The sequence below is a fragment of the Mastomys coucha genome, unplaced genomic scaffold, assembly GCF_008632895.1.
Source record: "Mastomys coucha isolate ucsf_1 unplaced genomic scaffold, UCSF_Mcou_1 pScaffold4, whole genome shotgun sequence".
Lineage (NCBI taxonomy): Eukaryota > Metazoa > Chordata > Mammalia > Rodentia > Muridae > Mastomys > Mastomys coucha.
In genome coordinates, this window is record NW_022196910.1 from 54,215,995 (window position 1) to 54,222,332 (window position 6,338).

Consider the following 6,338-nt stretch of genomic DNA (forward strand, 5'->3'; position numbering starts at 1 on the left):
AATGCAGCGACAGCCAGGGAGCAGCCTGGAGGGAGGGAGAGGCGCGCGCCTGGTTGGAAGGGAGGGGGTGGGGCACGGAAGGGGCCCCAGCTATCCTCTCCCTACACCGCAAGCCAAGAGCAGCTAGGGAGAGGGAGGTTTGGTCCAGGGAACCTGTAAATACTGGACTCCAGGAAACTTGATCTGCTCCTGTGGCTTCCTTATTTAGGATCAGGCTAGGTCCCCAATTGCTGGGGCCTAGCTTATGTGGTCTCCCAGAACCTGAGAGGCGAGGAACTGCCTCTGCTTCTGGTGGGTGCTGATCAGCGGAGGGAGTTGGATTCAGCCCCCAAATACTTCAGCATTTAGCTCACACTACTCCCTCTGCCCCCATACTGAACTCAGTGTGTTAGGGTGGCATGTCTGCCCTGTCCTGGCTTTCTCCAGTATATGCACCCTTTCTGAATGCTTGCTCAAAGCTGTCAAGTTGGCTTTGAGTCTACATACAGAAATTCTATATAGATCTGATTCTGAGGCCTAGGTGGCAGGCGGGGTGTTAACATGCTCCTTTGTGGGGCTCTGGGGTCTTCTCGTCCTGTGTGGGAAAGCAGCCGCCTTGATTCAGTGCTCAGAGCAAGGGGGCAGTGGCACCAGTCTAAGAGGGAGAGTAGAAAACAAGACAGCCACGGGCTGCTGTGGGCCCTCACCTAAGTCACCAAGGTCACCTAAGGGACCTGGGAGGATCTGAGGAAGAGTTGCCACCAGGACCTTAATCCAAGGCGAGGCGGTGCCACCAAGAGAGGGACATCCAGGCAGACACAAGTTCCTGCACTCGAGTGTGGAGGCACAGGTCCCCCGGGTTCTTCCTCACAGCCCCAAAGTGCAGGGAATGGAGGTGGGGGTGAAGCCAGATGTGGGGACCTTATGTACCCAGTCAAGACCTTGAGCTGCTTCCTCTTGGAAGCCTTGGGCATGCTGTTGCATCATTCCACGTTGACAGGTTTGCATGTAGGAGCAGGATGGACTTGGGACTTGGATGAGGCACCTGCCACCAGCCTGCTGACAGAGCAACCCGGTGACTAGAATGGAAAGGGAGGAGCCACTAGTGTTCAGGACTCACTATAGGTGTGAGTGACTTGGGGAGGACGATGACTTCAGGGAGGACTTGGGGAGGACGATGACTTCAGGGAAGACTTGGGGAGGACGGTGACTTCAGGGAGGACTTGGGGAGGACAGTGACTGGAGGTCTCTGGTGTGAGGGGCCTGGGCTGATGAGTGATTTTACTAGTGGTGATTCAGCCCTCATACTTCACCTGTTTTCTTATTGAATCTTTACAACCAGCCCCACGAGGGAGGCTGTTACCTTTACTGGGATGTAGAAAAGAGTCAGGAGGCAAGTAAGTGGTGGAGCTGGGTGAAGGCCCCCAGCACCTTACAGAATTCATCCTCTAAAATCTGAAGGCAGTGGGCAGTTTCCCAGTCAGCACTACAGAGAAGCTATGCTCCCTCCACCAGCTCCTCCCTCCTCCCCAGTGTCTGATGCTCCCAACTTTTCTCCCTGTCACTGGTTTCCCTCCCTCTCTACCTTACTTTGGCACAAGCCTTCTGACAGGACACGGTGCTATGCAGCCCTGGTGCTAAGAACTCACCAATGGTACAAGACGCAAAGATGACTTAGGAACAACCAGATGACAACTAAAAACTCCAGACTAGACTGCTTCTGTTGTTAAAATACTAACAATGGCCAGTCCTGGTGACACACCTTTAACCCCGGAACTAGAAGGCAGAGGCAGGTGGATCTCTGTAGTTGAACCAATTTAAACCTATTCCTGTCTCTATGGTTATTTTACTTGGCTTTGACAATTACTGGGGGTGACCCCTAATTTATTTTTCTAACTGCTGGCCTGGCTGCCTCCTCAGCAGTATACCCCAGATACTTGCTGTTTCTCCTGGTCCATCTCCTCTGGTGGTGGCTTCCTCCTCTCTCCCACTTCTCCTTCTCTTCTTTCTGTCCCCTGTCCCCTTTCCCCCAACCAGGTAACTCAAAACCCATCCACCTCTAACCCCTCCAGTAATTAGCTGTACCATTTTTATTCAACCAATAGTTTTAAATTAAAGAACACGGTTTGCACAACAAAAGCTGGTGAAGCTGAGAATTTACTGAACTCTGCATTACGACACAGAGCAACAGACCAAACCTCAACAGTTCTCTGTGAGGTTGAGGTCAGCCAGGGCTACATAGTAAGACTCTGTCTCAAAAGCCTAACAAATACATAAATAAAATAATAACAAAGAGAGGAACTAGGATGTAGGCCGCCTTGGGAGAGTGTTTCCCTAGCATAGCAAAGCCCTGGGTTTGCATAATCCCCAGCCCCACATAAACCGGATGGATGTGTTGGTACTGTATCAGGAATCCCAGAATTTGGGGGATGGAAGCAGGACCGGGGTCATCCATGGCTGGGGAGATGGCTCAGCAGTTAAGTGTGAGGATCTGGGTTCCCATCTCAGAGTTCATGTAAAAGTTGAATGAGGTGGTGTGCTGGAGAGAGAAGAGAACAGAGAGACAGGCTGGTCCCTGGAACAACCAACAGCCTGGTCAGACTGATTTGCTTCAGGTCAGATACAGGACCCTGTCTCAGATAATACAGTGATTGAGAAAGACACCTGATATTGGCCTCCACAAGTACACATACAATGCGCACACACTGAAAGAACTACATACATACCCCACACACAGACATACACTGACACACACACACACACACACACACACACACACACACACACGAATGCAAGGCATTCAAGATCATCTTGGGGTATCCTTGTGAATTGGAGGACAACCTGGAATCTGTGAGATCTTATCTGAAATCATTTTTCTCTTCTTTCTTTAATATAACATTTCTGGGCTGGAAAGATGGCTCAGTGGTTAAGAGCACTTGGCTGTTCTTCCAGAGGTCCTGCATTCAATATCCAGCAACCACATGGTGGCTCTCGATCTAATGCTCTCTTATGGTGCTCAGGCACACACATGTAGACAAAGCACTTATATAAACAAACAAACAAACATTTCCATGACTTCAGAGAGGACCACAAAAGGTTGGTCCTGCCCTGTGCTCACTCATTCTAGGACATGCGTGATAAGCATGCAGAGGAAGCTCTCCCAGCCCAGTTTTTTTCCCTCAGCTCAGTCTTGGCCCAGGGACCCCCATATGTCCTCAGTTTCCACAGAAAATAAGGCAGCCACTCCGTGAGAGTGCTCCCATCCCTCTGTCCCAGTGCTGGGGGAATGCTTCTGTTTCCAAGCCACCTCTCAACGTGCCAGTTACAGAGTCAGAGAATGGGACAGGCAAGTAACTGGGGGAGAGTCATCTGGCTAAAGGGGTGGGCTCTACTTGTACTTAAAAAAAAAACATTTGTGTTTGCTTTGTCTGCATGTATGTGTGCGCTGTGCATCACATGTATGCAGTGGCCTGAAGACCAGAAAAGGCCACTGGATCCCTGGAACTAGAGTTACGGATGGTTATGAACCATCCATGTATGGGTGCTGGGAATCAAACCCTGGCTCTCTGCATGAACAAGTGCTCTTAATTGCTGAGCCTTCTGTCCAGCCCCCACTTGTCACTCTTGAACCAAGTCAAAGCTACACCCTGGGCATCTGGCCTAGAATTTGCAGGCAGGAGATTATTTATAAGTCGGTTAGACAAAAGTCAGAATGGCCTTGCCTTCTGCCTCCCTCACTACCCTCTTAGAAAAGAGCCCCATTATTGAAACCTTATAGTAGAGATATATAAACAGAAGGATACCCAAACTTTCTCTGTTTGCTTGGGGGATCTAGTGAGGCTGCCTAGACCCCATGGGCAGAAGAGTCCTGACTGGCCTCTCAGAGGCCTTCCCTCCTCCTCTTCCTCCTTCCTTCTCTTTCCTCCTCCTTCTCCTCATTCTCTTCTTCCTTCTCCCCTCTCCCCACTCCTGCTCATTCCCGTTTGTCCACACACTGTCGTTTTTGCCCTTTGGGTTCCTCTGAGTGTTTGCACACAAGCCTTCCTTGGCTTCAAGCAAGCAGTGCCTGAGGACCCCCTGCTCTGCATAGTTCAGAGCTGTCCAGAGCTCTCAGCGCATGGGAGGGGTGGGTGATGACAGCATTTAGAGAGTGTCTTGAAAAGGAAATAGAAGCCATGGATAAGACATACCTGTAATCCCAGGACTCAGGGGACTGAGGCAGGACCACCGACGTAGGTTCGGGGTACCATGGGCTGTGTGACAACACCCAACTTTAAAACACCAAAGCCAGAAAAGCAGAAGAGAGCACAGGCAATGGAACGTATCTGTGTATACACCCAAGGGTGAGACACAAGACACATTTAACACTGTTGTCTCTGGCTACGAGTCACTGCACCCGGCATAGAACAACACTGAGACGCGAAGTCACCATGTGTTGGGCAAACATACAAGGACCTCTCATTCTGCCTAGTTATACAGGAGACACGAGATCCAATAATGAACAGGACAGTTCCCAGTCTCCAGGGGCCTTTTAAAGTGGCAGGAAGTTCCTAGATAAGGTGCATAGAAGGACTCGAACTCATGACAGGCCTGCCTCAGCTTCCCCACTGCTGCTGCTGCTTCATCAGCTGAGAGCTCAGATCAATCTCAATTAAACCCTCCCCAGACCATGTTTCTTCCTCTCCAAGACAAACATGTCTACTCTGCTAACCATAAAATGAAGAATCAAAGGAGTCAGGTAATATATGTGGAAGTACTTTATAAATATTATAGGGGAGAAACTACCAATGGAAGAGGAAATGAACAGGAGAGAAGTGTTATCCAACTCGGACAAGAGAGCAGGCCTTGGCACTTGGCATGGAACCACCTAGCAGGAGCACAGGGTCAAAGTCCAACAAGGTCCCTTAGCAACCTGCAAGACTCCCCTTACCGATCTCATTGTTTTAAAGGTGGGAGGCAATATGTCAGAACTCCCCCGTCTTCCTTTCCTTTAATGAATTAGAATGTACCCAGACTCAGGGTTTGAGGTTACATAAGCATCATTCAGATCCTCTGTAACAGTCACATTCATTTTGGAAAAGCAGCGTTTTCATTAAAATGGTGTTACGTAAAAAAAAGCATTGTGTGTGTGTGTGTGTGTGTGTGTGTGTGTGGGAACGGGCAAGCGTGAGCACTTGTAAGGAATACAGGATATATACATATCACGATGATAGCGCCTTGTAGGTCTTGACCTACCTGGACAAGATGAAGAGACAAATGTCCAGCTATGAGGACTACAGCCACCATCTGCCCCTGTGCCCCAGGAACAAAGGCCTTGAATTACAGTAACTCATCCATAGCAATCTGAAGGGCCTGACCCGAGTAGATCCCTTTCTTCCAAGGCACTTCACCAGAGGACAGACAGATCACCAAAAAGCATTTGAAATGGAGCAATGAGATGGCTGGGCCAATAAGAGCACTTCCACGAACGCCGATTTTGACTCCAGGAGCCCACTGCGGAAGGACAGAACAGACCTCCTTCAGTGCAGTGGGGTGCATAAACAGCATACAATTTTTATAACAACCTGACACAGAGTTGAAACCGCTCCCTTGGAGACAAGTGGAGAAACCCTTCCTGAGAAACTTTGAGAAGTTTGGGAGTTCAAACCTGGGCCTGGGCCTAAAGAATGAGGGAGGGCTTCCTGGGTCCACTTAAGCACCTCTATCTATCCTCCTCAAACTGAGGATGGAGCCATGAGATGGTGGTGGGGAGCTGGGCTAGGAGGATGGGATGGATACCTGAATGGGAGCGGCTGGCACCTAAGGTGGCCTTAATACATAAAGGTGTCATTTTAGTGTGGTCACCCAGTCCCGAGGTCAGATCCATTCCTCGCATTCTGGAGTCTGGGTTCCGCCCCTACACACTCCTTTCCAGGTATGTATTAGCGGTATTCTTATATAAGGCACTGGGTTCTAAGCAGGAAATACCGTAACTGCCTGGAACCCAATTTGGCTACTCCATTTTTCCCCCCAGGTTTCGTAGGGCGGAACCATGGAGCCTTCTTCGAGTAAAGCGTCGGAAACACAAACACCCCAGCACCGAGCACGGAAACCGGAGCTTTGGAGTGGCCTTTTAAGTAGTTGGGAAGGGGGTGTGGCCGAGAGGACCCGGAGGCCGCAGCCCAGCCAGCGGGGAGTGGCCCGGGGGCGTGGCCGCGGCGACTGGAATGTTGTTGGGTCCTTGCACCGCATAGTAAGGAGGGGCCACGCCCCTTTCTGCGAGCGGGCCAATCGGAGTGCCGGAGCGGTTTCAAGTCTCCCCCGCCAGCCTGCCCGCCCGCTACCCCACCCCCCTCGGGGATTCGCTTTTTCCGTAAGAA